The 18,433-nt window shown below is 42.5% G+C and overlaps 1 protein-coding gene across 1 annotated transcript in view; it reads right to left on the bottom strand.

Annotated features, from left to right (window-relative positions):
• LOC132414588 (AP-2 complex subunit beta-like) overlaps positions 1–18,433 on the bottom strand; it is a 202,221-nt gene that overhangs the window by 16,700 nt on the left and 167,088 nt on the right. Inside the window, 3 exon segments of the mRNA XM_059997267.2 lie at positions 9,455–9,714; positions 10,092–10,148; positions 17,668–17,766. The gene's annotated coding sequence lies outside the window, so the exon portion shown is untranslated.

Genomic DNA, 18,433 nt, shown 5'->3' with positions numbered 1-18,433 from the left:
TGCATATGGTGTAAGATCCAATTTAATCTTCTCTTCCATATGGACTGCCATTTTTCCAGGCCTAATTTTTGAATTGATGTGACATACAAGCCATATCACATACCATAGCATCCTACATACGTGGTTCTGTTTATGGACTTTCTTTTTATTGGTCACCTACTTTATCCCTGCATTGACCGTAATGAGCCATGGTATCTGGTTAAGAAAGGCTCCCCTCTCTTTTTTTTGTTGTTTTTTTGTGTTTCAACCAGAAGTGTTCTGGCTATTTTCACCCTTTTACTCTTTTATGTCAAGTTTGGAGCCATTTCATCAAGTCCCAGGAAAATCTCTGTTGGGTACCAGTCTGTGCTCTTTACACGGCCAGCTCATTGAACCCTCACCACTACCTGATGAAGGTCAGTGTTATTTTCCTCATACTACAGCTGAGATGCACAGAGATGGACTGCTGGCACACAGCTGCAAAGCAGTAGCTCTTCTGCATGCCCCCAGCACCCAGCTCACCCAGGCAGCACAGTGGATACACTGATAAGCCTGAGACCACAAAGCCTGGGTCATCTGCGGAGTCACTAGCAGTGCCTGCTGTCACTTTGCTGAGGATCCCTGGTGACAGCAGGAAACATGCATGTTTCTAAGTTGACCATCTAAGTTTCTAAGTTGACCATCTAAGTCAGTTCATTCTCATTGACTGAAAAACAAAACAAAAAACAAACAGAAAACTGACCCCTGGAGATAGTTCATACTGAAAAAGAAGGCAGGCTGGCAGTGGGTCTCCATAATAGAGGGGAAGATGTATGTGTGTGTGTGTGTGTGTGTGTGTGTGTGTGTGTGTGTGTGCGCGCGCGCGCGCGTGTGTTGGTATTCACATCAGAGCAAATGACTAGTATCTGGATTGTCTCATCAATTCCATATTTCAGTTCTTGAAAGAGCAGGAGGTAATCTTATTACCAAGATTAAGTCACTCAAGTTCTCTATCCTCTTAGTTCATGGGAGTAATATTTAAGGCCCTTCATTTGCAAGGTTATTTTGAGCAAAATCTATGTAGAGCAAGTGGCCCTCCACACTGGGTCAGCAGCTTCAACATCACTTGGCAGCTTGTTAGAATGCAAATTCCTGGGCCCCACTCCACTCCTACTGAGTCTTATCACAGGGTGTGAGGCCCAGTAACCTCTGTATCAACAAGAAACCCCCTCCAGGTGATTCTGGCGCTCCTGAAGGTTGAGGACCTCTGGTGTAGGGCATCCACCACAGCACCCAAAGCGGTCAGTTTTCAGTGAATGCTAACAAGTTCGGTCAAAGGTCACAGAGCTAGTTCATGGAAAGCCTAGACCTTACTTGGTCTCTGGCCCTACTGAATAACTTTTTTCACCAACTGGAGTCTTATCTCCAAGGATCAAGAGCTGCAAGGTCAGATATTTGTATTAAATAGATCACCTGAAAATATTCAAGTTTAGGGCTTGGAAGAATAACAGAGGTGAGCCTTAGGCCTGTGAAGCACCATGGACAATTCTTAGCTTGTCATTTAAGACTCTTGTAGGTTGAGGCTGGGAGGCTGACCAAGTCCAATGTACACATGGCATTCTTAGAGATGCACATGTCTGTGTATACAGCCCCTCGAACATAGGAGTTGCTAAGGGTCCATTATCCGCGAGTGGGTTAAATCTTTACTGCAGTTGTCAGGCTGGCTTACATTGGGTTTTTTATATTACAGATAGCTTTGGGAACAGAAATCTTAATTATAACAACATTAAAGTAAACAAACAAAAAACCAAATCAATAATAGTCATATCTCTCTCAAAGAACTGTTCGTTTCTCACTTTCCATTGTTTAGTTCTTTGTAGACAAATCTTCATCTCATCCCATCCACAGTGAACTCCCAGTTTTGTGCTCTTCTTTTTCACTGACTTTATCATAAATATTTTCTGTGATGTTCCCTAGTCTTCATAATTGTCATTGTGATGTGGCTGGAAAAGATTGCCTCAAACTGAGATAACGGGATTTAATTGTAGATATTTATCTGGCTACCACTATTTCCTAAGTAACTGTGTTGTGGCTACTTTTCTATAAGTCAAATTTTCTTCTTGTTGATGTTTTTCTTTAGATTAACTTCCTAAAAGTGGAATTACAGCAAAAGAGAGTATAAACACATCTGACTACTGGAGCGATAAGAAAGATGTTTCCCAAAAAAGCGACCATTTCTTTGTTAGTGGCAATGTATAAAGACGCTTGTTTTATAAAAAGTAGTCCTCAGCATTGGGTGTCATATTCAACTCCCCTCCAACTTTTTTTTTTTTTGCCAGTTTAGTGAGCATGTAAGTTTACCCTGTTATCGTTGCAATTTTCCTTTTTGTAAATCCTATATCCCTTCTTCCTTCCAAAGACATCTGGTCAAACGGGCTTCAGAGAGAACTCATTTCAGTTAGGGTGTACGTATATGTGTGTGCATGCAGGGTAGCTATGGTTCTTTGTATCTGGATACATATAAGAGTCCGAGTATCTGACCGTCTCTGTGTGTGCATCCGCTTCCATGTTTATGCCTCGAAGAACAGACGTGTTGTGGACTGTATATGTCTGGGGTTCTGCTGCGGACCTTGTTTCTGAGCATGTATTCCTTGGAGTATGCTCATGTGTATGTGTGAATAAACTGTAGCGTGGAATCGTGGAGAAGATGCAAGTAATGAAATCAAACACAGACCACTTGTGGCTTAACACAGTTCTCTTATCTGTACCTTCCTGCATAGCTCTGCTAACATAGGGAACCAATTAATGAATTCCAAATAACAGTGAAATGTTTAGAAGAGTTGGGACGATTTGGAAAAAAGTGGACAGATCCTACAAGCCTCTAGTTTTCATGCAGAAAATAAATAAAGCTTCAGTGGGCTGGGACTTTGAAAACCATTTATCAAATGAGTGATACTGGGCAGTGATACATACCACCAACAAAAACCCCCGCCCATGCCTCCATGCTCTGTTCTCTGAGTCTAAAATGAAGATCGGAGCAAAGGATGCTTGTGAAAGTTAAATAAGATGATGCTCATAGAAGGTGCTCAGAAGACGTGGTCCCCTGTAGGAAAAGGAGTGGAGGGGACCCAAGTCCCAGGCCTAGGGCCCCAGTCTCTTCTCAGACTCTGAAATAGACAATGACGATTCCTAATTGTAAGTGTTGCCAAAGGTCTTCCCAAAATACCTTAACCAGAGCTAAAAATCTCAAACGTCATTGCTAAATACATGTAGTTTGGAGGTAGACCAAACTCTTCAAACCATGGGGTTCATGATGAAAAAATAGTCAAAGGTCCTCATGGGGTAGAGGGAGCTGGAAATCACTGACACAAATCTGTAGATTTCAAACTTCTAAAAAAAAAACAATAGAACCACCCACCCCCAACCCTGTCAACACACACACACACTTTTATCCAAACAACTTTTACGGGGAACCCCAAGCTATGCAACAGATGGGGGCAGGGGCAGAGGCAGAGGATAGGTGGGCCTGCCTACTCCTCTCTGGAATCTGACGAGGGGCTCCTGGGACACGTCCACACACCCTGGAGCCCCCCAGGTGAAAACCATGTATCTAGATAACCCCAGAGTCCCGGCCAGCACTGCCACTCTCTACGGCTAAACCGCAGTTTCCAAGCAGTAACAGACCGGCTAATGTTTTCTGAGAGCTTCCTATAATCCAGGATCTGTGCTTAGCTCCTGACACATGCTATCTTATATTGGCCTCACATGTTCTCCAGGAGGAAGACCCTCGTAGTACTCTTAGGATCCCCATTCTCAGCTGAGGAAGATAAGGCCCAATGCAAGAATATTGGGCATTATAAGAAAAGTGTCCAAGTTCATTCAGCTTGAACATCATGGAGCCAAGAAGCAAACCTAGATAGTCTGGGTCTCGAATCTGGGTTCTTAACGCAGCCTGTAAAGCCTCCCAGTTTTGAGGGGTAAGTAGCATCTTTGTGAGTTAAAGTTCCCAATTCCCCATCAATTGACATTTTAACGCCATTTTTAGTTTTGGGGTTTTGTTTGTTTGCTTGTTTTGTTTTCTTTTGCTTTGTTTTTAAGAAGAGGTATGGGAGTGACCCCCAATTCACCTCAATCTCTTATCTAAAAGAGATTGTGATCAGGCCAAAAGAGTAGAGCTCAGAGTTACTGTCTAACTTGAGGATCAAGCCATTGACTTTGACAGCAACCATGGCTGCTGGGAAGATTGTTCCTGCAAGTATTTTTTGATGACAGGACAAGGTGGGAATGGAAACAGAGAGTAGCATCTGATACCTCTCAGGGCTTTAAAACCCGCCTTATTGGACTCCCCTGGTGGCACAGTGGTTAAGAATCCATCTGCCAATGTAGGGGACACGGGTTCGAGCCCTGGTCTGGGAAGATCCCACATGCTGTGGAGTAACTAAGCCCGTGCACCACAACTACTGAGCCTACGCTCTAGAGCCCGCGAGCCAAAACTGCTGAGCCCACGTGCTGCAACTACTGAAGCCCATGCGCCTGGAGCCCATGCTCTGCAACCAGAGAAGCCACCGCAATAAGCCCACGAAGTGTAGCCCCTGCTCGCATGCAGCAATGAAGACCCAACGCAGCCCAAAATCAATCAAAAAAAAAAAAAACACCCGCCTTATTTACCAGGCACTACACTCCAGTGACGTAGACAGGATTATCCCCATTTTATGATGGCAAAACTGAAGCTCAGAGAAAATCTGCTGGAGATCCCCTAGGTCAGAAGCGTCAGAGCCTGGATTTGAACCCAGCACTCTCTGACCTTCCATCACTCTACACGAGACCTTGGGAAGAGTGGGTCCTTGCCCTTCTTCAGAGCCTTCCTCAAAGCCTTCCTTCTTTGCCTGCTTCCACCATAGCCCTTGTCACCAGCCATACCAATACTTGTTGCCACTTCTGCCTCTTTTACTACCCAGAGAGCCTTGGTGGTAGAGTGTGAGTACACACAGGGCCCTCTGTGAAGGTCTGCTAGGGAATGAACAGCCCAGTCCAAGTAACCCAGACCTCCGAGGAGATGAGAACCACTCCTCCACGAAGGAAGGATCTTAGATTACAGGAGAACACCACTGGACTGCCCAACACCACTGGACTCCAAGCACTGAGAACCCCTCCGGCCCCTGGAAATTCACACTTCCTCCCTCCCACACATGGTGGCCTTCTTTGGTCTCTGGGAAATTCCAGGGCAACTTTTGACTTCTAAGTGGGTGCCCAGGAGCCAAATTTTCCCCCAAAGTTGAGTGTGTGATGGGGTATTCAAATTCTCCCAGCAAGAAGGACTCTTGTCTGTCTTTCCCTCTGCTTCAGGACCAAATATCGCACACGACAGTGTGTTTAAGAACCTGGGATCTGGAGTCCGCCAGACACGGGTTTGAGTCATGGCTCTGCCTAGCTCTGCGATTTGGGGTAAATTAACCTCCTTAACCTCCCTGAGCCTCCAAGAGGAAACAGTTAGTAACTAACCGTGACCACACAGTGATGTTTTGAGACTCAAATAAGATAATGCACAGAAAATGCTTAGCACAGGGCCTGGTTCAGAGCAGGTGCTCAAAAGGAGTGGAGCCTTGAAATTGAGCCCTGCCCTCTCTCAGAGGCTCTGAGCGGCTGGTAAAGGAGGAGCCGGTGGTCAGAGTGGAGCAGGGAGAAGCTCACCTGTGGGAGGGGGGAATGGGGACAGGAAGGGAAGCCCAATGCTGAGTCAGTGGGAGCCACGGAGGGCACAGTGACTCAGACAGATGTTCTCACTCAAAGAACCTGCCCCAATATTAACCACAGGAAGCAGATAGGAGTTCAGGCAGTAGGCCCTTTCCATGGTAGAAACCCACGGGCAGTGTGCTAGGGAGGTGGAAAGGGGACACCAGGGTGGGCAGGGAGGGGAGAAGATTAAACTTCAGGCTGTAAAACAGAGAGCGAGACACAGGGTACAGTCTCTCCCACAGCCCCTCGGAGCGAGGTCCAGGAAGATGAAAAGGGCAAGCTGCCTGGGACCAGGAACAAGCAGCTCCAACTTCAGTAGAACACCCTCTTTCCTGTAATCTAAAATCCTTCCTTCGTGGGCTGAGATCGGAGAACCTTAGCTGAAGCCTAGAAAGAAAAGAAAGGAACTCGGGTTGACTGAGCCCCTACCCTGCGCCCAGGGCCAGAACTTTATAATGAGCTTTATCTCTAGATACCTCTCTTGTGTCCACACAACCCAACACTGCAGGGCAGCACCCCCGTTGCATATCTAGGGGCCCAGGTGAGAGAGACGGCACCAGCTAGACGTGGCAAAGCGGGGCTTCAAACCCAGACCTATATGGCTCTCTCAAACCTGTGCTTTTCCTTTCAGAAAGGCAGCACCATTCTTTAGCACTGAAGCTGTCGGTCCTGGGTTCAAGTTGACACTTCTGTCAACCACTAGATATGTTAACTCGGATCAGTCACTCATCTCTCTGGGCCTCAGTTTCCCTGGCTATAAACCAAAGAGAGTAGTGGTACCCACTGCATAGGGTGTGGTGAGGATTGAAGGAGTTCAAGCCAAGCCTGGTACAGAGTCAGTGCTCCATTTATGTCGACTGTGGAGCTTGTGTCCTTCTCCAATAAAGCCACTCCCTGGGAGAGTGGAAGAAAGCACGGCTGCCCCCGCCCCATGTAGGCTGCAAAGGAGAGAGCCCTGGGCTTGGGGGCTAAGGACATGATTTCAGACACCAGTCCTACACGTTACCCGGGGTGTCACCTTGGACAAGTCACTGGACGTCTCTGAACTTCAGTGTCCTCACCTCTAGAATGAGAATAGTGAGGCTACCAACTGTGCAGGGTAATGGTGTCACGCCGGGTAGGTGACAGCCCCTAGCATGGTCTAGAGGAGAGCAGAGACCAGGAGGCAGGGACTGGAATTGCCCTGTGGTGGAGACTGATGAGCTGTGGGCAGTAAGAAAGAGAGGGGAAGGGGCGTGGAGGAAGGTTCAGATGCCCAAAAAGATCCAAACCCTACTGCCAAACCAAGGTGGGCATTTCCCAGCCACAGAGAGAGATTATGATATTCACGGAGCAAAGATGGATGGGAACATTACAGGACTGGGGTCCTTACCCTTTTCTGTCATCTTCTGTGGAAGGTGGCCACCAAGAAACTTACTGTCCACAGAGACCTTCACGCTGTGCAACCCAGGGGAAGCTGCTCACCCACTCTGTTCCTTCTCTTTTTGGTGTCTGCGCTAGGAGAATGATGTTCACAAAGCTCGTGATTGGGAGGGATGAGAATGAGGAGGAATAAACTAATGGAAAGGAAAGACGTAGAAGACCTCAGCAAAGAACCCCTCCCCCCCACCCCCCGCCAGGGCATTCAGTGGTATCTCCCTTCCTTCGGTCCCTGGCTGGGAGATGGAGGCCTGAGGAAGTCACAGGAAGGTGTGGCAGAGGAGGACCAAGCCACAGAGACCAAAATTAGCAACAAGCTGGGGCAGGGAAACCCTGTGTGGGTGCAGCTCTAAGGGAGGCAAAGCTCCAGCAGGGGAAGGTGGGTGTGGACTGCTGTTCCCTCCCAGCTTCCACGGGGTCAAAGTGGAACCAGCATGGGCTGGGGCTGGGGGGCGGGCCGGGGGAGTAGGGCATGAAAGATCCGGGATCATATTCCAGCTGTGTCTGTGTGAGATCGTCTATTTGACAAAGGTGTACTGAATACTGTTTATACCCAAGTCACTATTCTAGAAGCTAGACAAGGGTATGACAGGAAGAAGCCCAAGGGCCTGACCTCAGAGAACTTCAAGGAGAAGAGAGATGCAAGGCAAAACCTGACCATGGTCCAAGGGCGAGACCAGTGAAATGCCATGAGGAGTTCAGAGGACAGAGCTGGGAAGGGAGAGAGATCCAGGTCAACCATCTGAGCCAGAGCTGTGAGCATCACAGTTGGAAAGGACCTTAGAGGTTTTCTGATTCAAACGTCTCAGTTTCCAGATTAGGAAACTGAGACCCGGGGAAAAGGAATTCTTTGCATGAAGTCATGTAACGTACTGGCATCAGCAGAGCCAGCTGAGGACCTAGGTATCCTGACTCCTCAGGCCCATCCCCAGCACTATCATGGTTCCATTTACACCCCTGACCAAGGCTGACAGGTGATCTAGCAAACGGAGCTCAGGTAGCCCAGGACAAATTCATTGTCAGAACCGTAAGAACTCAACATACTCAACCATGGCCTTCAGCTTCAGGTAAGATTCAATTCAGCTGCACAAAGAAACCCAAAACATTCCGAGCTTTTGCAGCCTAGTTTTTAATCTCTCAGGTGGAAGTCTGGAGGCCTGAGGTCCAGGCTATAAGAAAGCTCTGATCCACAAGGTTGCCAGGGACCCAGGCTCACTCCAGCACCCTCTTTCCATCCCTAAGTTGCGGCCTTGGTCCTACAGCCTCGAGTGAGGGCACCTGCACTCCTGGCAGCAGGGCAGGATGAAGAAGAGGGGGCAGACCTTGTCTTTCAACAAGGGTTCCTGGAGGCTGTCACATGACACATCACTTTACAGTCTCCAGTGGGAGGCTGGAAAATAATTTCTTTTATTGTGGTACGCGGGCCTCTCACTGTTGTGGCCTCTCCCGTTGCGGAGCACAGGCTCTGGACGCGCAGGCTCAGTTACAGTGAAGGATAAAAATAGCTAAATGTATACATGGGCGGACCTCATTTTATTGCACTTTGCAGATATTGCAGTCTTTACAAATTCAAAGTTTGTGGCAACCCTGCATTCTCAGATGATGATAAGCATTTTTCAGCAATACAGTATTTTTATTTTTTTATTTATTTTTGCAGTACGCGGGCCTCTCACTGCTGTGGCCTCTCCCGTTGCAGAGCACAGGCTCCGGACACGCAGGCTCAGCAGCTCCGCGGCATATGGGATCCTCCCGGACCGGGGCACGAACCCGCGTCTCCTGCATCGGCAGGCGGACACTCAACCACGGCACCACCAGGGAAGCCCCAGCAATACAGTATTTTTAAATTAAGGTATGTAGACTATTTTTTTAGACATAATACTATTGCACATTTAATAGACTACAGTATAGTATAGACAACTTTTATATGCACTGAAAACACAACAACAAAAAACTTCATGACACTTCATCGCAGTGGTCTGGAACTGAAGTGCACTATCTCTGTGGTACACTTGTACAGGCTTTTTACCAAGTTTTCAACTCTGGGAAAATTTCTAGCCTCATCTTTCTGGAGACTTAAGCAACTTTCAAACTTTATCCATTTAGAAAATCTTCACCACAATTTTCTAAAGGCACAACCTTACCTACCCTGAGGTTAGAACACAGAGGGGCCTTTTAACCCATTGTTTGTGTGTGGTCACTAGTATTCAGATGAAGCCTCCAGGGCAGCAGAGTAGGTTTGCCAAATGCATAGCAAATTTTTCTAGGCTATAAAAGCTTGAGGAAGACCAACTTCGTCTAAACAGAGAATCACTTCTCACTCAAACCTAGTTTACCTGCTTACCTCCCATGATGTACTGGCAAGTGTTTGCGATGGATTCCATGACTTCCTTCCACAGAAGCATTGGGCGGCTGATGATACACTGAGGCCAAATAACCAATGTGGCAGATGAGCTCATCCAACAGAGTTGGCTCAATAAGATCTGTCTCCTCAGAGATCAGTGGCTTCTCAGACAAGACTACTTCTTTGGCTATGACAGGATCAGTTGAGAGAAGGCGCCAATAAATAGAGCCCCGGTCTCGAAGGTCAGGATTATCAGAATCCTAATGAAAAGGCAATGGCAAGAAGGTTTAAATGTAACCTTTCTCCATACAGAAAGCCAAACTGCTGGATTTATTATCAAGGCAATGCTGAAGTGATTTACGCAGAGTTGGCCGTTAAGAAGATATTTAGACTCAATATATTGTTAATAGAGCCATAATTCTGTAATCTCTAATGTTTCCAAGAATTTAAATATAAATTGAAGTGGGTTAGTTCTAAGACTCAAATTCAACATGAAGTTGGGAAAAGGAAAATAAAGTTTAAGCCAGTAAAAATCAACTGCTTACGATGGCCTCAGGACATAAAAATAATGTTTTTAACTGCTTTAATATTAGCAGGATTATTCATGAAACACATCTTACATATATTTCACCCATACCTTCTTTCTTCATTCAAATATTTATTAACTATCTCCTATGGAGACACTGGCCAGGCCCTGGAAATAAAGAGACAACAACACAGTGCCTGACTTCAATGAGCTCAAAGAATATTAATTATTACAATATAGTATGAGAGGTACTATTACCTAAATAATAAAAAAAACTGTTCAAGAGAGAACATAACGAAGTGCTTCTAAAAGGGGTGACACTTGAATTTAGTGGTCTCGTTTTTTTTTGTGGCTGTTTAAAAATAATTTTATACATGGTCATGGCTAAGAAAAATTTATTATCAATGACACATCACAATTTAGAAATGTATAATATAAAAATAAGTCTCCCCCTATCATCCAACCCTACCCCACCTTAACTCCCCATCCCCCAAATAGCCATATTAACAGTGCACTATATATCTTACCAGAGAGCTCCCACACATATATATTTATTTTATACAAAACCAGTTTCATAGTATATATACTGCTCCTCAAGCTGCTTTCCATATTGGAACATACAGCTGCCATTTTCCACTGTATATGCAGCACTGCATCATTATTTACTAGTGTCCTATTGATGAACATTTAGGCTGTTGCCTCTTTCTCCCTCCTTCCTACTATTTATTTTTGCAATCATTATAAAGTGGCAATAAATATCCTGGTATCCACCTCTCAGAATGTCTATATAGTGGCATTCATTTACGCATGAATTGTTCCAGTGGTATCATGTTATTAAAGGCAACAATCAGTCCCATTTCAATTTCTGTATTTAAAACACATACAAAAATATTTTCTTTAAACTAGGCCAGGGTTTTTCCCATGAGTTTCTACATAAGCAGATGAACTGGTTTATAATTTAGCCATTTAAGGCACGTATCATTCAGCTCAACACCAGAAGTGACCCTGATGGTTTTATATACATTTTCTTAATCATGTATTATTTAATTTGCACTCAAAATGCAGTGCTGGTAAAAAACAAAAAAGCATAAAGAACACTGAGATACAAGTTAATACAGTATAAAAAGGGTAAATTTTACCTCAAGGTAATCTTTATCACATACATAGGTTGCATTATTCTAATAGAAATGCACATATATACATGTATTATTCATATCAAAATGTTTGTAGCATTTGAAATGCCAGGGTTAAAAAAAGGGAACAGTGATACTATCCAATTTAAATGAGTTTGTTTTGTTGCTTGTTGGGAGGGGGGCTAATTTGCTCCTGAGGAAGTGTTTATAAATAGCAGCCTGAAACCTCCTCACTTAGATTTTCATTTGGAAACAAAGCGTGAATATTATGAAACATAAACAAGTTGATTTTTTAAAAGAGCAGAATACAACTTTCTCCAAGTATCACATCAGGAAAGCAATCCCCTGCCCAGCTTTTATGATATTTAAATTAAAAGTTAAATTTTAATCTGTATATTCAGTCCCCAAAGCATGTCATTTAAAATTTGTAGACTATGCTTTTTATTACACAATGAACACTACACATCACTTAACTGGGAAAACTTAATTTGCCATTATATAGTAGTAAAGTTGTTAAACATATTAAAATAAACTACGTAATACAGCTTAATAATATACTTATCAAAATATTTTTTTTTTACTTCAAACTATTTCTCTCATATAGCTGGTACATATTTAACCAAATGGCCAAAAAAAAAAAAAAATTCCTGTTGAGATTCGCAAAATATATACTTCTGTGAAAATAGCTTGAGTCCCCCCACAAATTCAAAACACTGCAACAGGACAAACTTCTGGAGACAGAATCACTGGATCAAAGGGTATACGTACTGTAAATCTTAACAGAAAAATTTAGTCCTATGAGAAATGAGAAAATGAGTGCATGTTTTCCAGGACTAGAAGTGAAGAGTGGGCAAGGATCTCCACTGTCCAAACTCAGTTATCCTGAGGGGTGATCTGTTAGGACTACTATCAGCTGGCCTTCGCTGCCTCACTAATTCACATGGAGACCAAGATAAATCAGGCCCAGTCAAAGCTAATGACAAGAAAATAGAAACTTTTTATGATTTTAAGGTGCCATTATGTGTTTGGTGACTCAGAAAATTTGGTTTCGGATCTACTGTACTGCTAGTCTTATAAGGCCCCCGTAAGGATCTCGAGAAAATAGTGTATTTCCCAAAATTTGAGAGCTTCCTAAACAATTCTTACCAGGCAAGCTCTGAAACAGTAATTCTTAAACTATAATGTGCATCAACATTTTAACACACCAGGAAAGCCACTGAAAGTGCAGATTCCAGACTTTCTGATTCATTATGTCAGAAGTGGGGCCCAGGAACTTTTATTTTTAACAAGCAGCACAGGTGATTTTGATGATGACGGTCTCTTGTTCACAGATGGAAAAACTAAGGTGAAGACTTCTTTTCCATGTACTAAAAATAGTAATTACTAAAGTTTGGACACTTCTATGAGTATTCTTTACTAATTCCTCTAAGACTATCAAAGCGAAAAGACAAATCTTTGAAATAAAGCCACGGATTCAAGGGTTGGTTTTCTTTTCCCCTAATTTTTTATATATATATATATATATATATATATATATATATATTTTTTTTTTTTTTTCTAACCTGTTGATCTCTGTCATTTAACTGGGGCGTTCAGACACATTTAATGTACTTATTGATATGGTTAGGTTTGGAACTGTTGTCATTTCTTTTTTATTTGTCGTATCTGTTCTCTGCTCCCCTTTTATTCTTTTTTCTTTATTGCTGTTGTTTTTATAAATTTATTATTTTTTGGTGCATTGAGTCTTCGTTGTTGGGTCTTCATTGCTGTGCGTGGGCTTTCTCTAGTTGCCGCGAGTGGGGGCTACTCTTCGTTGCGGTGCGTGGGCTTCTCATTGCCGTAGCTTCTCCCGTTGCAGAGCTTGGGCTCTAGGTGCATAGGCTTCAGTAGTTGTGGCACGTGGGCTCAGTAGTTGTGGCACGTGGGCTCAGTAGTTGTGGTCCACGGGCTTCAGAGCACTCAGCAGCTGTGGCACACGGGCTTAGTTGCTCCGTGGCATGTGGGATCCTCCCGGACCAGGGCTCAAACCTGTGTGCCCTGCATTGGCAGGCGGACTCTCGTCCACTGCACAACCAGGGAAGTCCCATAATATTTCTAATCATACCACCATTTTATTTAAAATTAGAAGCACAAAGATTTCACATATACGCCACTGAATCCTCAGCACAGATAAACAACACGATTAAGTCTACTATAAAGACAGAACAGTAGTATGACAGAGAAATTTGCCCAGTCACGTCCTGAACCAGTGGATGTAGCAGAAACAGAACCCCACCACCCAATTCAAATTAACGTAACTCAGCAGATCATGCTGCCCTCAACTTAAAAATGTATGGCTGGTAACATAAATATTAAATTAGGTTCTTATTTCACGAACTTGAGAAAAAAATTCCAGAGGAAAATTCCAGTGGAAAAGACTTATATAAATGTGCTTATTCTATTATGCTAATGCCTCAGATTTCATTAATTGGACAGAAAAGGCAAGTCTAGAGAAACTTTATTAATTATTTATAGCCAAATATGAAATAATCATCCACAATAATCTTAAAACCTCTAAGTTCACTTATTTATACTGGCTTATACACAACAATGCTTCAGGCAGGGAAGACAGGAAATGCGTATTCTCAAAAGTCATTCTTAACTTTCAGACTTGAGAAGCAGCATTAACAGAGTAGAAAAGGGCAAAGACTCTGGAGCCAGGCTACTTGGGTTTGAGTCCTAGTTCCACCCCATACTAACAGGGCCGGCCTCTCTATGTCTCAGTTTCCTCACCTATGAAATGGGAAGAGTAACAGTATTAACCCTTACTGAAAGCCTGGCACATAGTAAGCACTATACAGATGACTGTTGTTACTAAGATTCTCTACTAGTCCTTGTACAGAAAATCTAGAATTAGGAACGTCTGATGGTTTATTTATACCCTGCCGTGTTCTAGAAAAGGATTTAGCAAAGCTTATAAAAATACATCTAAGGCTAGAGAACATAAATTAGAAGCAAAGGCAGAAAAACGCAAGCCACGATGACCCACACATTTTCTACGGGAGATCCTTAAATTTGATTCTAAGGTTTCAAACATCTGACATGGAAAACAAGTCTAGTCAGATAAGCCATTCAGAGGGGCAGTTAATTACATACTAATGCATAAGAGAATCCAAAACTGGTTAGGAATTTTTTTATGGGGTTTCATAGAGAAAAAAATATATAATGGAATAAATACTTTGATAACAGATCTAAAGAGGATAGTTTCTCATGACAACCCTTACTACAGGATGATGATATTAGTGTAATTCAGTAAAAACAATTCTAATAAGGGTCAAATACAATGCAGTCTAGATCCCCAGCTCTCTACTAATCTGGCTTGATTCAGTGGTAAATTTCAACATCTATAAGAACATAGGGAATCCTCCCTAAACACTTTATCTCAGGCAAATACTGTAATAAGAGTGAGTTTGAACTCTGACAAGAACCTAAAACACAGCTCTCCTATGCTGCCTGTTAAATACAGATACAGAGGCCTTAAGAGACAATGGAGGTGAAGGCAGGGTTCAGAACTTGTGAATACAATAGAATCTACCAAGACACTCACTTGATTATGAGGGTAGCCTTATCTATTCAGAAGTGAGTAGACAGGATTTCCCTGGTGGCACAGTGGTTAAGAATCTGCCTGCCAATGCAGGGGACACAGGTTCGAGCCCTGGTCTGGGAAAATCCCACATGCCACGGAGCAACTAAGCCCGTGTGCCACAATTACTGAAGCCCACGTGCCACAAGTACTGGAGTCCGTGCTCCGCAACAAGAGAAGCCACTGCAATGAGAAGCCTGCGTACCACAATGAAGAGTAGCCCCTACTCGCTGCAGCTAGAAAAAGCCCGTGTGCAGCCAAAAGTAAATAAATAATTAAATTTAAAAAGTGAGTAGACAAGGAGCAAAGCCAAAATTCTTTTTAGAAAATTGTTCTAACTCCATCTTAACAGAGATACAAATGGGTAATAAAGGGTCTAGACTAGGAAATCTAGAATGCTCAATATAGATAATATTAATTGCTTTGCTTCAGGCAAAAGGAAGTTTTAGAAAAAACACTTCAAAGAGCTCTAACAGATAAATTTTAAAAGATGTAAAATTAATGATAGGAAAGGTGTATCTATTTTCCAAGGTGGATGAATGTCAAGTGGCCTCTCAGCAGTTAAGATGATTTTGACTATTCCACACATACATAAACACAGAATCTTCAATTTGGCTGAGGCATGAATCTGTCACACAATGTAAGCCGAGACAGTCTCTTACCTGCCGAGTGATTCTAGGTCACCACCCAGCACTCCCATCTCTACATTTTCTCTTTCCTTATTTTCTACTTCTTGTGGTAACTTTCATGGAGAGCCAGATATTGCTGATGCTTTGAAATGTGGCCGTCAGGGGAGAGTTAAAACTTGAGATACTTTAATAAACAGAAATCCCATGATTCTTGAAGAAAATGAGACTTCTGAGAAAGCTAAGAGACTGTATAAATATGTATTTATCTGTGTTTAGGGAGTTTTCTGAAGTGTTAATACATAGGCCTCATTAAAGTCAAGTTTACTATATTACCATCTAGAATAAACACAAGACTTCTTTGAATCTAGTTAATTTATACAGAGCTCTTTCTTTCATACAAAGGAGAGAGGCTCCAGGGCCTGTAGCAAGACAGAAATGAACTTCAAGGCCCTAAGATGAAGTCAAATACATGGCTAATTTAATGGCAATCACCCTACAGAGTCTGTAATAAGCACTACATGATTAAGAAGGGGCAATTTCTATTCAAAATGGCCCCCTGTAGATGACCTATTAAACACTAACGTGAAAATTAACGTCTAACCTAAACTACTTTGATTCAGAAGATGACCAATTTCTGCTCTTAGTGCCAAGACATGCCTCATCAGTGATGGACAACCTCCCAGTCCACTTTTCATGGACAGATGGTGAGCCATGGCCTGCCCTTGACTCCACATACTCATATGGATGCATCTTCACACTAATCATAATGGGGTCAAGTGAAGGTTTAGAGACTTGGGGCAATAGCACATTAAAAAGTTCATTCATAATTTGTTGGAGAAATGGAGAAGACTGAGAGGTACAAGGGGTGGAGTGGGACACCTCTATTTTCTGTGAAGTGAATTTTCTGACATGCTTTAACTCAACTACTGTTGGTCAACTGCTCCTTAAAAGATAATCAAGCGATAATTCTCAGTAATGTTTACATGCATCAGTAATCAGACACGACAATTATCTTAATTTTTAGTTCAGGTTTTCTTCACATTTGAGTTCATTGATTGTAAAACATCTGTACTGGAATCAAGTGTCAGAAAGTAGCCTTTGACTGTAGCAGTTTTCTTGGCTGTATTTTTTTCAGAGTTGTATAGCATATTCTATAAACAATTTATTTAATAATGTTGTCTGCTTTATAGTATTCCATTAAGTATTCAAATGCCTTATCTGCCCGTCGAACTTCTTTTCCTTAAAATGGATTCCTGGCATTTCTAAAATTAAATACTGTCAGAGGAAAGAAGAACTTTGCATTTATCATGTACAAAATGATGCACTTTGACCACTTAACAGATGATGCATTGGCAACTATTCAAGGTTCACATTTGTGGTCTCAGTTTGGAACTGGGTTTCAAGAAGTGTACTAAGTGCACACCCCAACCGTACTAATTAATTACAGGATTTACCATATTTAGTCCTCCAATTGTGTTCACTATTGATATGAAATAAAGCTCCCCAGAGCAAAAAAAAAAAGGAAAGATGACAGCTCAGAGCTAGGTTAAAGAACTATAAAAGAGTTCAAATGCTGTTAATATACAACTATAAAGAGATGAAAGAGGAAAATGGTAAATTGAATATCTGAATCAGATTCCATGTGTAAACGCACATCATAACTCTTGACAGCCTGCTAAAGCCAGCCTGTTCTCAAATTCAATTAAGAACATTACTGGATCATGATGGACTGATCATTATACTAGTTACGTCAGAAAAAGTAATTACTTTGATTTCTGTGTATCCAGCTGGTTGCCACATTCCTGAAATCAGAACCCTCCCTAAAAGGACCAAAAATACTAAATAATTAAGGAAGCAGCATTAGCACTTTAAAAGTACTTAAAGAGAAACGCAACTTATCTAGAAGATAGAACAGCACACGAGATATTTGTCAAAGCATTTACCATCTCTACAGGGTACTTTCATTTGAAAGCTGAAATTAAGTCCCCCAGAAGGAGATACTGTGAGACTCAATGTCATTTTCACAAAGTCATGTCCTTCATTAACACTAAAGAGTCTAAGTTCAATTTTCATGAATTATCATTAAAACTGGAGTCAGTCAATTCATTTAGAAGCCATACAACCAGTTCTAATTCAGCAGAATATGTAAAAGAGGCACTGTTTTTATTTTTTTTAACAGAATCTAAAGACTGCACTCCTTCCGTTTAAAATCTCTGCAAATGAACCTTCTTGGAAGAAGTTTCACAATTTCCTAGAATTTAAAACAAGACAAATCAACTCCATGCTTTTTTCAGACTTCTTACCTGTGTTGCCAAACTCAAGACCTGCTGTACCAGCTCCTGCGTTTCTGATGGTTTCCTGAGAAACAGCTTCACTATGGCAGTAAGCAGAGTGAGCTGTACCTAAGCAAATGTAATTTAATAGGTAAAGTGAAAGGCATTTGCATTATTCCACACCATGAATTCCAAAGTGATATTTTCCCAAATATGACTTACTATGAGGTCTTTCTGATTTTGATTAAGAAACAAAGGTTAAAACTCAGCCAATATACACAATAGCAGTCAAAGGTTTTCATCAACTGAAAACTCACTAGCCTCCTATCTCCAAATTGCATTTTTTGGCATCAAAAACTGCTGGTTTGTTTCTGGCCCAGATAATCACCTGTATTTCTTAAAGTACACGCTAACATACTGATGGCAATAAAACTGGTTCCTGACCAAATCCTTTATTATTTACTTCCACCAAAAGCTACAACTTCCAGGGAATTAGGGAATCATTTATCATACTGAGGCAAGAGCCAAGACAGTAGAATTATGCCAGATCACAACCAATTAAGAGTGGCATGCTAGGGCTTCCCTGGTGGCGCAGTGGTTAAGAATCCGCCTGCCCATGCAGGGGACACGGGTTTGAGCCCTGGTCCAGGAAGATCCCACGTGCCGCAGAGCAACTAAGCCCATGCGCAACAACTACTGAAGCCTGCGCGCCTAGAGCCTGTGCTCTGCAACAAGAGAAGCCACCACAATGAGAAGCCCTCGCACCTCAATGAAGAGTGGCCCCCGCTCGCGGCAA

The sequence above is a fragment of the Delphinus delphis genome, chromosome 19, assembly GCF_949987515.2.
Source record: "Delphinus delphis chromosome 19, mDelDel1.2, whole genome shotgun sequence".
In the NCBI taxonomy this organism is placed as follows: domain Eukaryota; kingdom Metazoa; phylum Chordata; class Mammalia; order Artiodactyla; family Delphinidae; genus Delphinus; species Delphinus delphis.
The sequence above is the reverse complement of the archived record's forward strand: the minus strand, read 5'-3'. Positions and strand labels throughout refer to the sequence as shown.